At 45.7% G+C, this 24165-nt stretch overlaps 1 protein-coding gene across 5 annotated transcripts in view; it reads left to right on the forward strand.

Moving 5' to 3' along the window:
* Positions 1-24165, forward strand: part of LOC119177364 (uncharacterized) — a 515905-nt gene that overhangs the window by 46989 nt on the left and 444751 nt on the right. For 4 of the 5 annotated variants that reach the window (XM_075882185.1, XM_075882188.1, XM_075882189.1 and 1 more), the window contains exon 1: positions 4116-4957. The exons of the other annotated variant lie outside the window; for it this stretch is intronic. The gene's annotated coding sequence lies outside the window, so the exon portion shown is untranslated. Of the gene's footprint in view, positions 1-4115; positions 4958-24165 lie in introns of those variants that run through there. 5 annotated transcript variants of the gene reach the window in all.

Raw genomic sequence — 24165 nt, forward strand, 5'->3', positions numbered from 1 at the left:
TTTCATAGCTGTAGACAAACCATTCCAAAGTGAAATTGCGGTGAACGCAGTTTTTTTTTTTTGCCATATTTAGTATGAACTGTGGGCCACAAAAAAATTTATCAGTGGCGAATCTCGTCACATTCTTATGTGCAAAAAATCACGGGACGTGAATGTAATTGGGAGGTTGTTATAAAGCAGTTTTTGGGTTACAGTACATAAAAGAATGTTCCATGAGCAAGAAGCTTCTGTGGTCTGGTTCATTCACCCATTAGCCGTTTTTACTCATTGTTGGAGTTTAACGTCCCAAAACCAAGATAAGATTATGGGAGACGTCGTAGGGGAGGGCTCTCGAAATTTCGAGCACCTGGGATTCTCCAACGGGTACCTAAATTTAAACTCGCGGGCCTCTAGTATTTTCACCTCCATCGCATACGCGAAGCCACTGCAGCCGGAATAGGATCCCTTGAACTGCGGGTCACCAGACGAACATCACGACCACTAAACCACCGTGGTGAGGCACTAGCTTTTTTTTTTTTTTTGCAGAGAGCAGAACTTAAACACGCTATTCTTTGAATAATTGCCACCAAGGAGAGCAGTAGCAAAAAAAAAAACTAAAAAGAAGCAGCATTCGATCTGGAGGCGCTGCTGCCTAGCGAAGCTTCCTTAACCGACTGCGACGGCAGGGCCATCTCGCGGGAAGGGAAAGCAGATGACTATCGTTTCACGCCGATCCCACATGGGTTCTGACAAGCGAGAAAGTATCTAGTAACGTTGGTTTAGAAGGCTTATACTCACTCGCATGGCACTGAATATGCATTCATACAAGGAAGAAATCGTCTCTATAGAAGAACAATAGGAGTAGTTAGACAAATCTGTAGAGACAAAAGGGCTTCCTTGTAGGAGAAAAGCAACCATCACTCCGCACCCTCGAATTCCCGTGTGGTCTTATCATTACCACGAAACCCGCTATGTAAGCGTCGAATATACCCAGGCGGCCTTTCTCTGCAACCTATGACTCAGGCTGGGCACGCCTACACCCTGTGTCACTCACTTCCAGGACGCGGCCGTTAGCGCGGTTCATCGAGGACGGGCGGCAGGTGTATTCCACTTCGTCGAAAACGTTGCGCAACAGGCGTTTAGAGCAGCGCCGCGTCGCTGGCTACGCGGCCCGACGGAAAGTGCACGGCCACACCCCGAGCACGATGAGCCACTCGATGGCCATTCACCTCTGACGCGTCGAAAGACAAGGACATACCTTGTGCGACCAAGGGACAGCGTTGTCGCACGCGATGACCGTGGACTGGACTGACCGTGTGGAGCGAAGAGAGGGCGAGAGGGGCGTCGGAGCGAAGCTACGCTCTTTCAGAAGACAAGTTTCAGAAGATTGTATCGCACCGGCAGTGCGGACCAGGTACGCTGGGAAACAGACATTGTTTTGGTCCGGGGACTCCTACGGGGCCATATTGATCCAAACCCGTCTGCTTATCTGTGCTAACTCCTGCTTAATAGGCGGTTGTGCATTGATATAGGTCCGAGTTGAAGCATTTACTTCTGGCGGAGCAGTCTAATCGCTCTTTTCGGGAGTACAAGTCTTGTCGTCCTCTGGGCAGGCAAGATGTAAGCCGCATGAAATAGCAGCTATAAAAAAACTATTTCTGTGTTCATTTTTCAGCTTCAAAATAACTGGCAACAATGCTTCTTTGAACGTGCGTTAAAAGAAGGAATTTCCGATTTTTATGGACGATATTTAGGGACTGTGACAAAGATAGAAAATGCTAATAAATAATTATATATTATAAAAAAGAATAGAATAATAAACCCAGTCGTTGAAATTTTCGATGGCAAATAGCGCTTCACGTATAGCGGGCGGGGCTAGCGATTCTTAGAAACGACCACATTCCCGTTAAGCTTCCCGTGGCGCCACTCAGTTTCTGCGGTTACCATTGCGGTGTCAGGCGCACAGTTCCAGGTGCAGCGTGTGTGACTAAACGCTAATACACATCCCCATAGCGCATGTTTGCGTTTTAGCCGCCTCTACGGATAGATATTTATTCTAATGAATGGGTAAAAGTAACAGCATTTTCAAGTTTAAGATGTGTGTCTATACGTCACACTCACTCGCTTCTCTTTACATGCACGTGTATCTAAAATAACAGTCAGGAATGCGAGTGTAAACTTATGGTATGTAGAGTTTTTTAAGAAGAGTATTTCAGCCCCCGCACAATAAGTTCATAATATGGTTCCACATCCACCCACATTCAAGAAGCTCACGAGAACACGGGCGATGACACTTAGGATGCTCCAGACTAACTCCTATCGCAATCTGGCTTTAATGCTGTGTTCCATCCCAAGTGGCTTTACTCACACTGCAGGGGCACGTGCAATCTAGAGCACATGCTCTGGTGGTGCCCCTCGGTACGTGGGGACAAAGAGAATAAACACTAAGCTGGCTATACTCTGAGTATCATCACCAACTTTAAGCTGTCCAGAGAGTTTGCAATGCGGCTGTTAGGCTTAGTCTAACTGTACCCACGTGGACGGGCTCCGCGGTATCGGCGGAAAAGATGCAACTTATCAGGATGTTTCAAATGTAGTTATTCGTACCGTATTCTCGTTGCCTTCCAAACAATGAGGATCATTTATTGAGGAAGAACGCTATTATCTGACGTTGGTTGAGTTCGCAAGTTCCTCAATCTACTGTTGACAGCTGCCTCCGCAAAGGCGAAATGACGAACGATAGATCTTCGTTTAGCTTCAGATTTACTCCCCGCAAGTCATCTGTCTTCCTTGTCGACCCACCTCAAATTATCTTGAAGCGCGCTTGTCTGTTTTGCGTTCATGTAACGCAACCATGTTCGGCGTACCTGCTTACGCGTGTACGTCATTCGCTTGTATGTACGTGTGTACGTCATTCGCTTATCCACCTTGCGCTAGCAAGAAGTAACAATCGCAATTCCATTTAAGGCCTTTACAAGATGGATGTCTCTTCTTGCGTCCTCCCCTGTCCCCACATATTAATCGACGTCATCCACTGCCCACAAGTTTTGTAATCTCATGATGTTGTCCTCCACGCGCCAATATCGACTGCTGTTTTTCAGACAACCTTTACAAACCACTAGTTGTGCGCTAGTTTTTTAGAATGTTATTTTTGGTGTTCTCTTGAGTACTATCTCTCAAAACTAGATGCAAGCAAGGCGATTACATCCGGTTAAGTAATTTATCACGACAGAAGAACCATCAAATCTCACGTAGCCTTGATACAGTTGCACGTGTCATTGCAATACATGCATGACTCTACAGATTTTTCATGGAGAAATAACAGTGTGGAACAGTTATGCTTCTAACAATAATTTCGAAATCATGCCAATAACGTTATTTGCATTCGTATTCAGTGCATTATAAATAAGCTACACGAAACTGGTACTTTATTTCCAATAAGTTCTCACGTTAGAACTCTAGAACAGGTGGATCTGCCTTTTAACGGAAATGACAGTGGTTTTCCGTTGAACTTCCGGAATGAAGAGCGCTGCGTATTCGTTAAACAAAGGAAGCGTTCTACTACTGCACATCGCGAGGCTTTTTATATCATCCTTATAGGACAGCGTCGTGATATGCGCTGTCTGCAATTGTGATATTGAGGTTTGTTGGTATTCTTATATCGTACTCAGAACGCAAGGGCCGAGCTTCTTGTTCGTTTCGCTCGATCTTTCATTTCTATGGAGTAGTTAACCTGGTACACATGCACTCACCATTTCGTTTTATTTATGGAACACTTAGGGCTGAGGTATGACGAAGAGGAGTGGCATCAAACGGTATGTCTGCGATGAAAGCCGCAAGGTGGTTCCAGTCATCACAAGTGATTTCAATCCTCACAGACGGTTCCAATCCTCATTTACTGCATTCTACCAGTCATCAAAACAGTTCTCTCGGGCCGAAACAAAACCCGCCGCGTTTTGACGTGGTTGTTCGCCGTCTTATTAGACGTGACGGCCTCTCCGCGTGCTGGCGTAGTACCTCGCGCGCGCAGCCTCTCCCCTGTGTTGGCGAATGGAACGCTCCCCAAACGCCGGCAGCGGCGGCGCCACTGTATGACGCCGGCTTTGCGCGCCTCCGCGCTAGTCGCAGCTCGGAGTCCATACGGGCAGCATGGCCGCACGCCACACCGCTGCAGCCGCAGCTGGTGTGTGAAACCGGCGCCACGCTCCGCCCCTTTTTGAAGTTCAGCAGCCGTCAAGGTGAACCATGTCTGCCTCCGGCGTTGTGCGCGCCTTGTAGTCGTCGACTCGTTCGCGACCGTTTTGACGTCGTCCGGCAGTGTCACGTTGATCTCGGACAGACGTCTTGCCCATCGTGCCATCTCGGACGTGCGTCGATGATCTCCTTTTTTTTCGCGGACACCCGGAAAGCACAGCGGTACCTGTCACTCACCGGAGTAGTAAAGAGAGACAAGCTGTAGCGACGGGATCATCGTTGCCGTTCTATTTGTTGGTGTTGCTACCGCTAACCTCATACTGTCTTCTCCTCTCGCTTCGAGTGGTGGTGTGTATTCGTTCGGTGCTTGGGACGTCAGTGAATTGTGATTGCTTTCTTGTGCTGCATCTGATTGCGCCGACGCACGACTGAAATGCAGAGCGCGCGCTCCTTCCTGAACGTGACACTGACAGAGATCACCCGTACTTCACGTGCGACGACGCTCGACAGTTGCAGCGTGTGATTGCCGCTTCCGTGCATTGGATTTAACGCGGCGATTGTTTGTTTTGTGTGCTGTGACCAACCTTTCAAGCGGTGCCTGGGTCTCACGCTTACCGGTTTTCAACGTGCCTGCCCGGGGCACCGTAGGGCGGCGGTGCACTTACGTTGGATTGAGTTATCGTGTGCTGCTCGAGCTTCTGCGTTCACGTGGACTACCCTCGAGCTAAGGACACAGGCTCGCGTCCCACGTTCGTCGATGACGTCGTCGTCGATGGTAGTGTTGGTAAGACTTCTTATGTCTTCACATTCGCAATCCGAACGTATATTTACTGCCTCCTTCGGTTAGCGGGCTGCTACCCTTTGAGTGAGTGACGCACGTATTGGTTCTTCACTGTCGTATAGAGACGCTTCAAACAAAGTCAGGTGTGATCTCGACCTCTGATCCGAAGGTCGTGAGATCGAATCTCGGTCGCGGCGGCCACATTATCGACGGTGGCAAGAATGATCGAGACCCGTGTAGTTAGAATAAGGTGCACGTTCAAGAATCCAAAGAGGTAGAAATTTCCAAAACTCTACGCGGCGCCATCATACCGTGGTTTTTGGGATGCTAAACCCAACAATAATTATTATAGGTGTAGGAATAATTTGCTAGTCATAGCGCGCTGCAATGGCGTTCATTCTTAGCACTCGATAAATACCTGGCCCTAAAGGAAACAAAAACAGAGAAAAAAAGCTTATTGGCTGTTGTGGGAGCTTTCAGTTCGTAATGTTAGAAGTACGATGCGATATATTAACTGATTAAAAAGCTTTACTGTGGTTGTTTGATGCGCGCATTTGCGCGAGATAATAAAATCGGATGCTCTTTTTTCAGCTGCGAGCTCAAACAAGCTCTGACTAATCCTTAGTAGAATCCAAGTAGCTGTAATTGTCCACCCTCGGAAATCGTGAGAATGCACCAAATTATTGCTTGTAGGTCAGTCGAAGGTTACCGTGTTGCGAAACGAGTGGCGTAGGTGCTCGTCAATTGGCGCTTTGTCAATTAGTGACCTTCGCCAATACCGCCTATTTTGACACTTCTATTCTAAACATTAACCGGACTGCTTTGACGTGTCGTTTGCTGCTGCACGGCTGATAGTTTTTGCTCGTTTTTTCGCTTACGAATAAACTTATAAACGGAAACGTATCATTTTTCACGCCTTTCGGAGATTTACAGAGCACAACCGAACCAAAGAATCGCCGGCAACTGTCGCTCGAACGAACGATGCATGATTGATTGATTTGTGGGGTTTAACGTCCCAAAACCACCATATGATTATGAGAGACGCCGTAGTGGAGGGCTCCGGAAATTTTGACCACCTGGGGTTGTTTAACGTGCACCCAAATCTGTGCACACGGGCCTACAACATTTCCGCCTCCATCGAACGAACGATGCATCACTGCGTTGCATTTCCGCTGGTATTCGCGATAGTATTGCTTTATTGCACTCTCTGTAACTGCGACAGTGATAAAAGGCGATGCTTCTATTGTTTAATATGTCAGTGAGTCATAATATTGCTTAAGCATTGCACGGTAAATGATACAATTATGCACCCGTATTTTCGATGGAGGTGAAAGGGCCTGTGTGCTTAGATTTAGGTGCACATCGAATAATCCCAGGTGGTCGAAATTTCCGGAGCCCTTCACTAAGGCGACTCTCACAATCATGTCGTGGTTTTGGGACGTTACGCCCCCCGCCCCCCCCCCCCCCCGAATTATTATGAATACAAGCACACATAGAAATGACGCAAGTACAAGGGCCGTGTTTGTGCTTGTGTAGGTTCGCGCAATTGTGTGTGTGCTTGACTGTGACTTTTGCGCGCTGCTCTGTTAATATCATGATTGTTAATATGTTCCGCAGATGTTTGGGACATTGCTTCGTTGTGGTACTCATTCTTTCAGTGTAAAACTTGTGTTTCGAAATTTCAGCCATTATCATTCGTATTACAGCAACTGACGTGGTTACCTGTCAGTCTCGTCTCTTCTAGCGGGAATATACCATGGCGATTTTTTTTTAGCGCGAAACGACACCAAAATAAAGAAGACGAGAACCCTTTGAACCACAAGAAATAATACAGGACAAAGAGCTTCTCTCAACTGACATCATTTATTGCGTCACTCCAACACTGCAAAAGTCCATATGCATGTACAACCGTGTTTAGATTTACCGCTATTAAAAAAAAAGAGCCGTGACACTGTGGCTCCACCGGCAATTATCGGAATTTTTTTTTTCATCTAGTCATCGGTTACACAGTACATTGTGTTCCTTCCTTATCGTGTTTGTTCATTGCACGGATTTTTTTTTTTTTGTCTTTGCATGGACTTTCATGAGTATACACGTGGAAGTTGTGGTGGTTGCTGCGCACGTTGCGCACTACGCACGTCTTTCTGCTTCTGGTCTGTATGAAAAATGGAGTGACGCAATAAATTGTCGATTGAGAGCAGAGCGCTTTGTCCTGCTTTCTTTCTTGTAGTGTCGTTTCGCGCCAAAAAAGTCACTACGGATTTAAACCAACCAGCCCGCCAACGCATTGTGTTTCATGTATACACCTCGTCCTTGCACTACGTTCCGAGCGTATCTCAGTGAGAGTGAGTCAAAAATTATCCCCCCCCCCCTCCCCCTGGAGAACCATGTGTACACCTGTTCTATCCGTTACTTATTCATGGTGATATAGGTTTAGCGTAGCCGCTTCTTAATCGGTCACAGCGCTCTGCGTAAAGTGACACTAATGAGACAAACGATTTTTGTGTATTTTTCTAGATTTTTTGTTTAACAACAGCAAATGCACAACGCCGACGGCGAAGAAACGTTTTGTAATGAAAAATTGCACAAAAAGAGTGCATGCGCTGGCGCCTCTTCAATGTTCCGGCGCCATCTTACCGTGACGTCACCAATTTTGACGGTGTCTGTCAAGGTCTGCACCGTTCTTAATTTCTAAAAATGAAGTGCATTATCCACTCAGAGAGCCATAGACATAACGCACAAGCTTTCAAGAAGTTATTTGAAAAAAAAAAAGAAATAAAGACAGTACCCAATCGGTTTATACCACACAATGTGGAACACTGGAGTGTTCTTCCATGCCATAGCACTCCCCGCCGCGGTGGTCTAGTGGTTAAGGTACTCGGCTGCTGACCCACACGTCGCGGGATCTAATCCCGACCGCGGCGGCTGCATTTCCGATGGAGGCGGAAATGTTGTAGGCCCGTGTGCTCAGATTTGGGTGCACGTTAAAGAACCCCAGGTGGTCGAAATTTCCGGAGCCCTCCACTACGGCGTCACTCATAATCATATGGTGGTTTTGGGACGTTAAACCCCACAAATCAATCAAATCCATGCCATAGCACTGACAACTGCCGCCCGCAGATTTATAAATTATTTGGTGTAACTTTACACAACCAATAAAATGAGTTTAACTTGCTCGAGTATTTGTGAATTTCGGGCAATTTTTTTTTTCATGTGACATGTTTAGGTCTGATATTTGAAGTCTCACAATTGCATGAAGGACGCCGTATTGGCGATCTGCTTTCCACAACCCGGGGTGGCCCCGCCGCGCTGGTGTAGTGGCTGAGGTACTTGGCTGCCGACCCGCAGGTCGCGGGATCTAATCCCGGCGGCATTTTCGATGGAGACGAAAATGCTGTAGACCCGTGTGCTCACATTTTGGTGCACGTTAAAGAACCCCATGTGGTCGAAATTTCCGGAGCCCTTCACTATGCGGCGTATCTCATAATCATGCGGTAGTTTTGGGACGGTAAGCCCCTCGCATGAATCAGTCGACAACTCGGGGTAGTTATGTGCGGATTAAATGTGCGCCATAATTTGTTCGTTTATTTTTCCGGCACCCGTATCGCCCGTATTTTCGTATGTCGCATAAAAAGAAGGAAAGAAGCGACTCAAGCGAGCCCTCTCAGCTTGCCTTTATCTGCATGGATCTAAGTAAATGAGTGTTCACGCTTATCGCCCGCCATCATAGTAACTGAAACCTCGTTATCAGGATTTAATATCAGCCCATCACAGCTGTCAGGCCTCCTGAGTGGTTTGCTTGTTTCCAGTGCCGAAATCGACACGTGATTTCCACTGTATGGTCGTGACAGTCCACGCTCACACCACTTAGTTCATACCTGCATAAATGCTGTCTGTAAAACGATGATTCAGGCTGTCGTTTACCCACGGTGTCGACAGTATACGATGCAGCCGCCTTGCACGACTGTCAGGATCCCCTTCCCTCCTTTCGAATTTTTCTATCTCCACTGAAGCTCCTATCTCTACTGTAAAGAAGCCCCTTTGGTATAAAATACACATGATTTCCAGTTTGATTTATACTCATGTTTCTCTACATATACATTGTTGTAAATTAGCCACAATTTTTTTTTATTTCAATGCAAAGCCCTCCCCCTCCTTCCCCCCTCCAGATTGGCTGTCGAGTCACCACCATGTCTGTTTTACGCAACTTGGCTCTGTTGCTCAAAATGTTGTTGACCTCTGGCCTACGGTATACCTACAATCTAGGCGGTACATCAGAATGCCAGGATGCAAACCATGCAGGGCTTCGGAAATAATCCGCTTCTCTCGGCGGTAATTCAGAATCGTAATTCTGTGAAACCGATTGTATAGTTAGAACATCGAAGCGGCCTTCTACCCTATTACCTTCCTTCCAAGCTCATTCAGGCGGGAATAAGCCTTTTAGGCAGAATGCGCGTATGCCCGAACAGCTGCGGCTGTTTCGTCAGGATACGACGCGCGCTGCTTCAACTCCAAGTTTCAAGTTGCGTGACTGTGCAGCGCGTTTTGGCTGCAACCGAAAGAGGCTATAGCTGCTCAACAGGGACTGCTTGCACTATCATAGTCTGGGTACTGTTCTAGCACTCGATGTGCATGTCAAACTAACCACCCGAACAGCACTCGATCTTTACTCCCATTCTCCGAGGGTGTCCTGCTTGACCACTCCGCCTGCACTTCCCTTTCTATTGTCCGCTAAGGTTATCGTTTTTCATTGACGCCAAATGCTTACTGTTGCGAAGAAATATTGTTCGGAGCCATGTTGATATATTCCGTACTCGCCCGATAGCTACAGTATGCCGTGCCCATGGAGGGTTCATTGCAAACTTCATGAACAGTGGCTCTCTCAGACTCACGAATCACCCTAAATATTAGCAAAATGACTGGATTCTAGGACCACTATTATTATGTATTTTGGTGAACACTATAGAACCCTGTACCTAATGTGTGTCTTTTAATTACCGGTTTACCGTGATGCTTTTCTTTTTTCTAAACCCCCCCCCCCCCCCCCCACGGTGCATGTAGTATATAGTCTGCCGACCCGAAGGTCATGGGTTCGCACCTAGCCCACGGTGGCAAAATACCACAGAACCGTGTACTTAGATTTCGATGCGCGTCAAGGAACACCAGATGGTCAATATTTCTGGAGCCCTCCACTGCGGCGTCCCTTTAGCGTGGTTTTGTGGCTAAGTATACATATACCATATACCACTATTATTCGTGTTTTCCTGTCGCGTCACTGCGCTTCGAAATCATTATTCGGCTTACGAATTGCGTACAAATGCGCTACTTCGTGAATTCGCTGTCGGAGTGTACAGTACGCGAATACGTGGAAGCTAGAATACGGGTTATTTGCATTAGATGCGATGCCGCCGCCACCGACCATCTCTGGGCTTTTTTGCTCTGCCGCATTTTTCTGTGTAACGTTTCATGAAGGTGTGGTCTTCCCCTAAATATCTTGTATTCTTACATATCAATGGCTGCCTGGACATATCGGTATTACCGGAAATCAATTAGCCGATGATGCAGCCCGCTCAGTCCATGAAGAAACCCGTGTAGTCCCGATTTCTCTATCAAGGAATGTTGCAGCAAGCCAACTTCACCTGCTGGCCCGAGATATCACACGCACGTTCTGGTCGTCTACCAGCTTCCAAAGGTGTCAATTTTATGAACTGGATCCTTCGCTCAAGCTAAAGCTACCATCATAACTTTCCCGCTCCGATGCGACACTGTTATGCCGCCTTTGGTTGGGTGTTGCATTTACAAAGGTGTACTCCTTTCGCATTGGTATGGCAGACACTCCTACATGCGACTACTGCGGAGCTGAAGAGACCATCGAACACGTCCTGTGCAGCTGCGCTTGCTACGACACACAGCGATGCCAGCTCCGGATGGTTTTGAATCGACTTGACCCCGGACCATTTTGTGTGCAGAAGATACTAGGACCTTGGGCATCTGCCTCAGTTGCGCAGAAAGCAACTAAAGCACTGCTACTTTACCTCAAGTCAACAAACCTGAGCGACCGCCTGTAGACTGTGTGTGCTCCCCGAGTGTGCTCGTGGTTGTGTGTACCTTCTCATCTTTCTGCAACCTCTTTTCTCCCCTTTATCCCTTCCCCAGTGCAGGGTAGCAAACCGGATGTGCGTCTGGTTAACCTCCCTGCCTTTCCTTGCATCTTTTTATATATATATATATCTCTCTACATTTACGCATACAAAGATTTCAAGATGATGAGTTCTGACTTTTATTTCAGAAATTGCGCAGGATGCCCACATATAAAGCCCCAAACAACGTGATCGATATCGTCGCGTGCTTTGAGCGATTCTACTCAGTGATAGAACAAACATTTTAAAGTATATACTGCTATTTATTTTACTTGTATTACTTATTTTATTGCCTGTTGTCACACCCGCCTTGCCTTGCTATAAGAGCGAGCAGTATAGCATAAGCGTAATATGTGTCATCCGACATGAACAATGCAGGAACGACCGGCGGGCGCTTCGTTTATCTGTTTCTTCGCAGTTAAACATCCCTCTTATAGTAAATAAAGAAGCGAGCCTATGCATAGTCAACCTTACGAAAGTGGTCAGCGAGGAAGACAGGCCCGTGTCGTAATGGCGCCTTTTCTTGCTTTTCATTCTGTGGGATTTATACTTCTACTCTTTTCACCACTCGGTACCGGACAGTCTGACGTCCAGACATCTGTATATTCGTACGTGTTCGAATCGCCGAACCCTCGTTCGCGCCAGCTCTGCGCAGCCAGACACGCGAATCTTGCTTTCTTCTCGCAATTTATCGGCGTCTGCGCTACTCCGAATTGCAACCGACTCGAGCAGTTAGCGCTGTGTGATGGTGGCGGGGGGAGCTCTCGCCCGCGCTGAAAGTCGCGAGGTGCATGGTGGGGCCCGCAGCATGAAAGTGCTGCTCTCCTCCCGTAATTAATTCTCGGCATCCTGCCATTAATTCGCTCCATATCCCCGGCGGACCAACTCGGCTGGCAGTGTGATCGCCTCTGTCGAGCGTGCTTCGCGCGCGCGCCTGTGTACGGCGCTTATTGCGTGCTTGTTTCTGGCGGCGCCGGTGCTCCCTTATTGAGTCTGGCGTTTCACATCGGCCGGCGACTCCGTAGACGGACGGGCCCCCCTCACCCACTTGAAGCGTCGCCATGAGCCACTTGCCGTGGCAGATTTGGTTCGAAACGCTTGATCCTCACTACAGTAGAAGCGGCCGCGCGCCTGAGTTTTTTTTTTCTTTTTTTTGTGAAACGTCGCAACTGGTTGCTCCCGCGTTAACCGTGCACCGCTACAGCCGGTTGTGCTTGCCGCGAACGGGAAAAGAGCGCCTGCGCTAACGACGGAACGATGTGGTGTAGTTACTGCCGGTTAACACGCCGCTTGTATCCCGGGCGTCTGCTCGAATAATGCTCGGGCATTTCTCTGAGCCGAGAGAGTGGGAAACGAGCCGCAAAGTGTGGAAGCGTAGCAACGTGTTCGCGTGGTACGTAATTTGTTTTATGATATACCCTACAGTGACTGTGTAGTTGATAATTTAGAGCATTGGAAATTCACTGATGCTTCCTCAAAAACACAGGCCCATTCCGAGTCTTCAGCCCCGCCTGTCAACGCTACATGTGACATTCGCCTGAATCGAATTCGAGGGGGCACTTTTGCGGGAAGACAGCACTTGGCCTATACCTGTTTTATGTTTGTGTCTTCTAAATGTTACACCTTTATTATATGAGATTGAACCCTAGTTCTTTGCTTTTCTTTGTTTTTTTTTCCATAAAGGTTTAACAGAAAAAAAGCGATGATTCCTTTGATCCTTGAAGATTTTGTGACTATATGTCTTGTATTTGTGTACATATTTTTTATTATGGCATGTGATTGTTCATAACTTTACCGTAGATGTTTTGAGTCATAGATACCTCTTTTCTTTAAGTTCAGTACATTTTTATAGTTTTCACCTGTAGGGCGTAAGCGCGTGCCCAGTCAATACGGTTTTTTTTGTGTATTAATTCACCTTGTGAGCTCTCATTGTTAGTATTCCCAGCATCCTAGTTAATGCTGATTACATTTTTGTGCTGTAGACTCGCAGTAGCGGCGAGAAGCTTTTTTTACCATTTGTTTTGTTCGAAGTTCATTATGAGTACACGTTCGTTGTACCGATGCCCCTCTAAGATAGCTGTGTTACGAAATCGTACCTCGGTACGAAATGCGACCGTCGCGGCTGAAGTCGAACCCGCGACTTCCGGGGCCGAGCAAGTGCATCACCACCGTTTAATGCCACTGCCGTAAATGTGACGTAATGACCACCTCTGCTTGTGCCTGTCGCATCACGAGTGACGTCATCTTTTTACGAGCTTGTCTCTCGTGCCGCATCCGCTGTCGCAAACGAAATCCACTCTTCGTTGAGGCGGACGTCAGGTGCTGGCAGCGGCAGGTTTCATGCAGCTGCCTTTTGCGCGTGTGCGTTGCACGTTCAGCAGCTGTGGCAACGGAGAGGTGCCGGCCAATATAATCAGCATCGTCATGATTAGCCTCACTACCCGCACTGCAGGGCAAGGAATTCTCCCATGTTCCGCCAACCAACTGGACGATATCAGCTGGAGGCCATATCTATTTCCACTCACTGTATTCTCTCTGGAAGACGCGCTGTTTAGTCCTGCAGGACCAAGCAGCCATAACGAAATGTTAGACTTCAAGGTTTGTTTCAAATGCTTCGGGGATAACGATGTTTTTTTTTTTTTTGCTGCGCATGAATAGATGACATCCGCTCTTTTCTATAACTGCTCCCATTCATTCATTTCGATACTACAATCGCACCCGAGGTGTTCTGGTAGCGAGATTAGAGGACCGCCTGTGTGCACACATAAATAAAAGTTGATTGCGATATGCTACTATAGCAACAAAAGGTATAAAGTATTAGCACTGTTTTTATATAAAGACAAATTTCAATTCATATTAGCAAAAATGAACGAAAATGACGATAACTGTTGCTGCTTAAAAACATAATCTTGAAATACTTTCGCTGCGCTTCGACTTATAGTTAATGGCGATGGTATCCATAGTTAGCAAAGCTTTTATGCTCGAGGTTTGGCGTGTGTCGCAGGTAGAAAATTATCAGCATCACAAACCGGCACGCACTCTCCATCCACATCCTCTTCTTCAGCTTCATCCTCTTCGGCTTCGCCTCCAGAAAACGTGCACAGATTAGACCTGAGGAGGTTGCAATAACTCTGATGTGCGAGAGAGATAGCTACAAATAAGGAGATATTGTTGACGAAAAATAATTCGCGAGATGTGAGGTGCGAACGTTTCAATCCCTCAGCTGTCTAAGCACGCTAGGAGAGCTTATAATAATAATAATAATAATAATAATAATAATAATAATAATAATAATAATAATAATAATAATAATAATAATAATAACTGGGGTATAGCGTCCCAAAACGACAATAAGATTGAGAGACGCCGTAGTGGAGGGCTCCGGAAATTTTGATCACTTGGGGTTCTTTAACGCGCGCCTAAATATAAGTGCAAGGGCCTCAAACATTTCCGCCTCCATAGAAAACGCAGCCGCCACCGCCGGAATTCGATCCTGCGACCTTCGGGTTAGCAGCCGAGTGCCTTAGCTGTACTATAGACCACCACGGCGGGGCACACACTAAACTATAACTCTCATAATTGCTCATTTCACTCCGACAAACTTGGGGAAATCGGACGTATATATGCCATACACATGAATGTGAAGGGTCGACTTGGGTGATTTGCATATATCAGGTGAAATAGCCTTTTAGGCTGCTTATTCGTGTGTTCCGCCTTGGTTAAACTAAAATTCAGAAAAGAGAACATGCTGTTGTTGCTCTACGCACACCAATATCGCAGCTGCAGCGCTTTAGCCGTAATACAAAAGATGAACTGTGGTGCTTGTAGACGTCTAACAACTTCGAATCGGCATAGTTAAAATGATTGGCGCAACTTGATTAACGTGCCCGGCTGTGTATAAGGGAGCCTTCACAGCTATATCTGATAATAAATTGACCAAATTAGCTGAAATCTTAATTGCAAGAACGCATATCTGGCATGCCCCAAGTGTTTATTTGCCACGTGCCAAAGGAGCAGGAAATGATTGAGACACACTACGTGGCAGGGATGACATCAGAGCAGTTTTACCGCGTGTTGCTCTTCTTCTTCCTATTTTTTTTTAGAGCCCCGGAGTATAAGTAAATGGTTGTTTATTTTACCTTACTCCCGATCGAATTGCGAACCTGTGACCGCAGGTTTAGCAGCGTGACAGTGCTTAACCTGTTAATTTATAACCATGGCAGGCTATGTCCAAATTTGTCGAGTGAATATCGCAGTGAACTTGCGTGCTTACAACTATATAACCACTTCACAGCGTTGTAGTGATAGGCTCCCGTGGTGTCCTGGTAAAACTGAACGTTGAATGGCTGGAATTGAAATGAGGGTTGCATCGTGTTTAAACTAATAAAAAGAGGGGGCGTTTGGTGATGTTCACGATATTTTTCTTGATATGTGTGTTAATTACATACTTTTAAAATCAAAACATTATTACGAATGCTCGTAAACAGCTTTGCCAAAAGTATACATAGTGGTGATTCTACAAGATTGCACGGTTAAGTTTGCTGTGTTTATATACTCATCACTTAGCTGTAGAACATTGTTGTAGTTGCGTTAACGTGATTCTGCGAGTGTCTTAACCCACATAACTCGCATCTCTTAAACAGCAGTGGTTCAGGGTATGTTGAGCTAACGACATTGTAATCCTCGGGGCTATACTTTCGTGACGCAGACAACTTAAATATACAGCTCACACATGTTCACTGTATAGTAGCCTACTAATATAGGAACCTTATGGTGCTCGGCTGCGCAGTTTGTCCATCAAGAACTCGTTAAGGAGGACCGGCATCTTCAGCTGTATTTCGATGTTGTGTTCTGTTCTTATTGCGAGCTATAGGCTTAACGGTGATGTTTCTTTTTCTACTGGCCAGCTACCTTTTTTTTTTCTGTAGAGTTTCTATTGCAGAGGGTAGTGTAGTTTAAGAAGGAAAGAAAGAAGGAAAGAAAAGTGAGAAAAATATGGCCGAGCATCGTCGGATATTAAAGCGGGAAGCGGCATGGGGACGCGAGTAATGGTGCGGTTGCCACCTGCCACTGACAGAAGTTTGTCCGCAACATTTTTTTCTCCCTTCTTGTGCATCGCATTAACATCATCATTCGTCAAGCATTACTCTGTTTCAACAGTGATTTTCCATTTCGTCAAGGTGCCTGTAGCATTGCTTCTAGATCTTCATGCGAAATTCCCAGTGACATGTACTTTCAGAAAATGAAAGTGAGAACCACCTACTCGTTGGCTTCATCGTCATCAGTCTGACTACGCCCTCTGCAGGGCAAAGGCCTCTCCCATGTTCCGCCAATCAACCCGGTCCTCCTGTGCTTGCTGCTGTCACGTTATGCCTCCTAACTTCATACTTTCATCTGCCCCCCTGACTTTCTATTTCCCCTTCATGCGTTTGCCTATATACTCCTTGAATGAAGCCATTTTACCCTTAATGACCAGCTGTTATCCTGCTAACGCTTTACGTGCCAGGTCCATGTTCAATATGTTCTTGATTTCAACAATGGTATTCTCAACTCCCGTTTGTTCCCTGACCCGCTCTGTTCTCTTTCTGTCTATTGAGGTTACACATATCAGCTTCCTTTCCATTGCTCGATGAGTCGTCATTAGTTTAAGTTGAGCCCTCTTAGTGAACTTCTAGCTTTCTGCTCCGTCGGTAAGCATCGGTAAGATGCAGGTGTTAAATAAGTTACACTTGAGGGGTGCTGGTGGACTGCAAGTCATGATTTGAGAATGCTTCCCAAATGTGCTTCACTCTATCCTTATAATAGTCATTTCACTCGCGTGGTACAGCTGCGCGGTTGACCTAAGCAGACGTATTCCCTTTTACATTTATTTAGTGTCTCGCCACCTACCGCACAGCACCGTTCTCTGTTCGTCGTTTGCGGCACGAAGCCCCCCCCCCCCCCCCCCAAAAAAAAAAAAAAGATTTTTCGGAAATAAACCTTAGGGTCGTGCATATCCGACTTAGAACACCAGTTACTTTTCGAAGAAAGAGTAGAAATCGTAGATAAGGAAAGGCAGGGAGATTGGCGAGTTTGTGATAACTGGTTTGCTACCCTACTATCCGAACAGGGAACGCTAGGCCAGGAAATGCATAAGAGTCATTAACTGTGGTCATTCACTGATGTGTACTAATTAGTACGAAAATTGAAACGGATTAATGCAGATGACAGACCATCCTTTGTGCTCCGTGTTGCCTATACTTTTATTGCGAAACCTAGCTGTTGTGAGATCACATCATGGGTCACGCGCAGCGCTGTAGTTGTCCGCCGCTGCCGCTGCTGGTGCACTATCGCACGAAATGACAAATAAAAGAACTCGAAATTAAGTATGCGAAGGCCACAGTGGGATTAGAACCCAGGTCCACTGCGCGCCAGTCCTGTATAGTACCGCTGAGCTACGCCGGCGCGCGGAACTACTTTCAAAACTGCTTCTAGACAGGTTTGATGTCGGGAATGGAGTCACGTTAATTAATTTGAATTATAAAGTGTTTTAGGACAGCAAAGAAACAACCAGGCGTCACACAATGCGAAGTGCGTAACGAGTGGGTCGTCCAATGTTACAACCCATTACGAAAGCTTGTTCTTCGTCTCCTATTAGTTGTAGCACATACCCACTTCAGGCGTAATTCTTTCTTGTCGTCAGCCACTGGATGAAACACAGTATTCGCACAAAATGTGTTGCAAGTGTTTAGAGGATACTACGCTTCTTTGAAGAATGATGAAGGATAGCATAGTGAATGCCGGCCTACGTACTACACAAAATTTATGATTATTTATGGTGCAGTGGGTACCCAGGAAGTGTGCTTTTAGCACTTGCCCAGTGTTTTGAAAGGGCTCTGAAAGGCCGCTATTCCAGCTTTCGCTGTGACTGTGCTGTACGTTTCGCGCAGGCCTGGCCTTTATTGATCTACTTGTCCACCGGATTCATTTAATTGTGTCTAACAAAGAAACGAGCCCTCAGAAAAAAAAAAAAAGGCCGTTGTTTCGTGCTCGTACCTTACATGATATTCGTTCACTTGTTTGTTCGGTAGTCGATACGCAAAGATTCTGAAATATTGACATGGTTGTTATGTCAATAATAGAACTGCTATCTTGAAGTTTTCATCATTGTTTTCAGCTTGATAAAAAATGCCAGCGTATCAGAAAATGCGAAATATACGGTGTTCTGTTAAGACGTGTCATTCATCTTCAGCACAAATATGGTGCTATTTGTGGGAGAAAGACATGATACTATGCAAATCTTCTTGCGCATGGAAGATGTACGGTTCTTTGTGAAACTTAGTGCAGAATAACTGTAGCATTTCAACGGAACCGTATGATTCGTTACCTTTAATTCACGTAGGCTTTGGATATTTAGGGCACCTCCGATTTCAGTTCATTGTTTCACAGCATCAAGCGGATCATCATGGGAGGCAAACTAAAAACAACACTTTCGTCTTGCTGTAGCCCAACGGATGTAGTTTTACCGTACAACGCGTTTCGTCATCGTGGTCGACTGAATGCATCTTCTGCTTATAACAGAACAGAGATTACTTCAGTTGACCCATGGCTGTTAAGTGAGTCATTCATTCACCAGTATTCACACTTAGATGAAATAGTTCTACCAGTATGTGTGTGTAAGTCGTTCACATGTGTGGTAAACACCTCATCAGTATTCAAGCCAATAGATCTCTAGCTTTCCGCATTTACAAGAAACATTCGCTTTATAAAACGACTAACGATGGCACGCCTGTACTTTTTTAACGTGGCTCTCGCTCTTGACCATTGAAAACTAGTGAGCTATCTCACCTGGCCTACTTTGCACACCGTTGAGAACTCATAAAGCTGTAGTCCTGTAATCCTCCGGCGTACACAAACGTTGTCAGGCTGACCATAAGTGAGCTGAATTACCTTCAGTCATGTCGCACAGCGCGGAACTTGGAATGAATTTCGACCGCCCCAGTGGAATCTTTAAGGCGCGCCGGAGTCGAAGTGCGCGAGTGTTTTGGACTTTCGTCCTGACCGAATTGCGGCAGTTGTAGCTGTGAGTCGAACCCGCGAAGCTCCCGAGAAGCTCGCCGGGAAGCCAATTAACGCCGCCGCTCGCGTCGACCACGTTGGTTGGCGTCGTCTGCCGCAGCGGCGACGTCCGGTGCGAGGCCGGCGTGACCGGCTGACGGGTCCTTTTTGGCGCGCTCGTGGGCCGCGCCAACATGGCGTCTACCCGGCGGCAAGGTCAAGAGTGCATAACCAGTTCTCGCTGTCTGCCGCTTGCCTCGCTCTGTCCCCTTGTTGTAGTGGCCGGCCACCCCCTCCTCTCCTCTTTGAGCACCGCTACAAGTTGTGACGTCACTCTCTGGCTGCACTCGTTCTCTTGCGGCGGCGCATTTGTACTTCGCACGCGAGCCCCGACATTGCTGCCTGCGGCAGCGTGGTGGCCACTACTTCGTCCATTGTCCGAGTGTGCGCGGCTCCGACCCTCGTGTCACGATGCTTTACGGAGCAATGGCGCCCGTTCGCAAAGGCAAAGGGGGAAGGAATGAAACCTTTCACATTTGTTTAATTGGGAAAGGACACGTATCGCCACAGTTATACAGAAACACTGATAGTCAGCGCTGTCTAATGCCAATTTTTTTAGCCTGATTTGTAACAACAACAACAACAATAGTAACAACAACAACAATAGCAACAATAACAACAACAATAAAAATAATAATAATTCATCGGTTTAGCGTCCAAAAACCACGACGTGATTTTGATAGACGCCTTAGTGGAGGGCTTCGGAAATTTTGACTACTTAGACTGGTTAACGTGCGCCTAAACCTAAGTCTGCGGGCCTCGAACATTTTCGCCTCGACCGACAATGCGGCTGCCGCGGCCAGGATTCGATCCCGTCACCTACGGGTCGAGCATTATTACCATTAAAGCACCACGGCGGGTCTAATTTGCGATCGGATACAGTGAGTTGATTGCGAGGCACATACGATGAAACAATTTTTTTGTTGTTGTTCAGCCTCCTCGGTCACGTCACGCATTTTTCATGGTTTTCGTGTTGTGTATGGAGCAAAAGAATGCCGCCTTCTCTGTTCGGTGAGACATGCCGCTCTGTGAAGCAGCACCCGTTTCGAAGATTTACTTTTAACACTGTGCTATTAATTTACCGAGAGATCGGCCACGTCGCTGAGTAGAACGGCAGAAAGATATATGGAGTGCTGAACGTAAGAAGTTCGCAGGCATTGATGGAAGCAGCTTGCACGAGACAAGGTAATTTGGAAAATCGTATCACAGGCCCTCTTACTACAGTGGGCCCCTGATATGTCTGGAAATGACGAATCAGGGGTACCATTAATCTCAAGATTTCGTTTCCCGCCGTAGCGAGTGTTCCTTCCACAACGTATGGTATATAGAAAATTTCTTTGTCATTCTATTCACTGGCCTCTTCTTCAAGCGAGTGATTGTGATTCAGGCATGTCCTTAGTTGTGCGTGGATTTCTGAGTGCGGAGAACTTTAGCGGGCCGAGCTGTCGTAAGCTGACGCATGCTGTAATCGTACGCTGTCGTATAGTCGCTATAGATGTAAAATGCAAAATCAGATATAGCATAGACATCAGTAGCATATTAAGCGTGCTCGCGCGAACCATTTCTTCCTCTTGTTGCTCGGACGCCTTAATGATGATATTACGCGATTGGCGCAATACGGGCTCGAGCTGTCGTATGCTATCGTTGCTCGCCGCAATTCATACAAAACGACGTAACGAAAATTTAAAACAGGAAGCGAGCGAGTAATATAAAAGAAGGATAAAAGTAGGAAGAAAAGTAGAAATGAATAGAGAAAAACGCAAAAAAAACTGGAAAAGAGAACAATCAAAAGGCAACCGAGAAGAAGCGACGAAGGCTGTCCAGCTCCACTGCCTTAATTTTTTATTATTCCCGCACAAATTGCTCCTCAGCTTGCCAGAAGATTTGTCGTTAGAAGTTAAAACACGTCAGAAGAATGCCGCTATGGCTTGATCAGGTGTACGTCGCCATTAGTTGCATCCTGTGAAGGGCTTCAAAGCGGAGGCTGGAGTGACGCTTTCGGTGGGCGCTTTGAAATTTAAGTTAATTGGTGTGGAATATAAGTGCACACACACACATACACACATTTTTTCAACATCTGTCCCGGTCGGAAATTTTTCTATTTCGCTTTAGAAAGTTTAGTTCCCAGCTTGGAAATGTTTTTTTTTTTTTTCAGTGCGCCTGTCAAAACACTGATAGGAGAGGATTTCCAAGTGCATTTACGAACGCGATGGTTAATAGCTGCTGGGGTAACAAAGAAGGTAAGGAACACAATTTAGCACTACAGGAGCCCATTGACAATCAATATAAACGTGTGAAATCAATCGCCGCTTGTGAATTACCTCTGGTGGTTTCTTTTTGCTTAATCAGGGTGGAAAGCGGATTTTCGATGAAACAGTGAATACCGGTACGTCTTTTGCTGTTATAGTTTGTCGCTCATTTCTCAATTTTTTTACCATTGAAAACCGTTTAACGTGAGAGCGTCAAGAACTCGTTTCACAAAAATTCCCGTGTCGTCATCAATGTCGGCGTCGGCGTTGTTGGTTGGGAATAAGAATTAGGTTTTGCCCTGACCACAAAATTGAGAAAAGGCAAATGAAATAAAATTTTGGGTTTGAGTGAATACCGACTCAAGCCGTCTGCGTGGCAAAGCACGTGTTCTATGTATCACAGAGCCATGTTATTAATAGTTCTATACTGCGTGCTTCTAAAAAAAAAAAGAAATAGGGTTGATTCTTCCGTCATAGGGATGGATAAAACACGAAAGTAAAACGTATTCTTACGAAAGTGGTTTATTATTTACCGTGCATTCAAATAGGATAGCTCGCGCTCTGCTTATTGGTGTTTGACAGTTTGGAATGTCATGCAGTGGTAAGAGTCTCCTTAACGCATGTAATATTGCGTAGCAGAGGTGTAAAATGGCGTCAGGCGTCAAAAGATATGAATTGACTAATGAGGGGGTGCTTTAAAGGCCCATTCATTACAAAGGGCTCAGGGATATTTAATCACCATCAGCATCAGGGGCACCGATAAAGCGAGCAGCTGCGTTGGTCCGCGTCTTGCCTTATACGGACGTGATACTGGGCCCTTCGCTGATTCTCAGAAAGTTATGGCGTGGCGGGCACATTTACTGTATTCTTGCTTCAGCCATTCTCGGACAGTTTGATATGGCGAATGTCGCGCGCACATTCGTTTGTTTCTTCAGGGCATTGTTGAGGTATGCGATCGCAACGCGCACGAGGCACGATTACGCCATCTCGTTCTACTCTTCAAGGCGTCCTTTACGTTTTTTTTTGTTCGACTGTATGCTTTGGTGGCGTTGTACGATTCTCGTTTCTACCCAAGCGACGAAATTTTGAAACTTCTGCTGAAAAATATTCCAACAGATGGCCGCAGAAAAGAACAGGAAAGTAAACTATAAATAAAGACAAATCTCGCAAAGGCACCTGCCCGATGTGTAGAACGTTGCGGCTGCCAAGACTCGTTCATAAGCGAAAGAAACTAGAAGCGAGAATCAAGCGATAATTAATTTTTTTTGTCTGTAGGAGGCGAATAATTAGCAATAGTTACCAAAAAAAACTGGGGCGTCACGCAATGACGTCATCTCCAGCACTGTTTTTTCGGCACCATGCTTGAGAAAACTAATGTCATACGTAAGCGACGAGCAGACACTGTGAGACTGACACAGAATTGTATTTCCGACAGGCCTTCTGAGCAACGTCCCCACATCTCTTTACTGGGCTGTATATGAGCAGGGGCCAGTTGCACTTCGTGCTACAACCAGATCTGGCAAATGCAGTGATGGAAGTGCGGCTTCAATTGCTCCAAAGTGCCCCAAATGAGAATTGCCGCTTCATGCTGCTACAAAGAACAATTTTTGTTAGTAATTGCTCCAAACCTGCTCTGAAATGACACCGAGGGAACGAGAATGACAAATTTTCACTTTTTGACCGACTCATAAGTCCTAAAGAAACGGAAGATAATCTCTGTACTATCGTCTCAGTGTGCTATCAGTGCGCAGAATAATAGGCTCTCACCTTATTTGTGTGACAAGACCTGGAAATTAATCATAAAGCTGATATTGCTGTTTTTTTTTCTCAGCAGTACATGCAGGCTAGTGAGGTGAAATGTGAAAATGATTAGGATTGTTTTTACCTCATACCGATCATTTTCGTCTTACTTGACAACTGGTATATGGGACTATGGTTACTTCTAAAATTTGGCACTCAACTTTTCCGGTTTAATATGATTTCTGCCACAAATACTAGTATCTTAAATTATAGCCTACTTCACAGCCTACTTATGACAGTCTGCCATTGTTTGCTTCATGAAATTTACATTGATTGTTGTCTTTTAAATAAATTAGTATTTATTAAATGCTTCGACAATGCTTTGAACTCCAATTGATATGCGGAATATTTAATATCTTCTCCTAAAACACCAGTAGCTGTTCTAAACTAATTTTTTTTTCTGCTCTGAAAATGTTTGTGGCTGCTCCCAAACAGTACTTTTTCTGCTACAAAGTATGCTCTAAAAATAAAAAGTCACTTCTATCACTGCAAATGCTACCGAGCTAGCAAGCAAATCATTATCAATAGAGAAGCCCAAGAAAAGTGGCGCGACTTTACCGAAGACGCTCTTAACAAGAGGAAATTGAAGAAATCCCGCCACTCTTCAAAATATTTTTTTTTCTTTTTAATTAATGTAAAATATGTCACTTAAGTACAAAGGTCAGTTCGAAAATTTGCTTTGTCTTGCACAGTGAACATATGCGCAACTAGGAACGAAATCCCATACTTCTTTACATTGTCTCCACGGTAGTCTTTATTCGATTGAATTCGCGTTTGCCAGTGCTCTATTAATGTTTCCCGTTGATTCCAGCAACAATATTTGACCTGCACCAATAATCGAGAATTGGGCAATAAGTGAGTAACAAGCGTGCTATTGGTTAACGTGATAATCTCTAAGGTGACTGTGTGCTGGAAAAATGCAAGC

Source organism: Rhipicephalus microplus, chromosome 2, assembly GCF_043290135.1.
Source record: "Rhipicephalus microplus isolate Deutch F79 chromosome 2, USDA_Rmic, whole genome shotgun sequence".
NCBI lineage: Eukaryota > Metazoa > Arthropoda > Arachnida > Ixodida > Ixodidae > Rhipicephalus > Rhipicephalus microplus.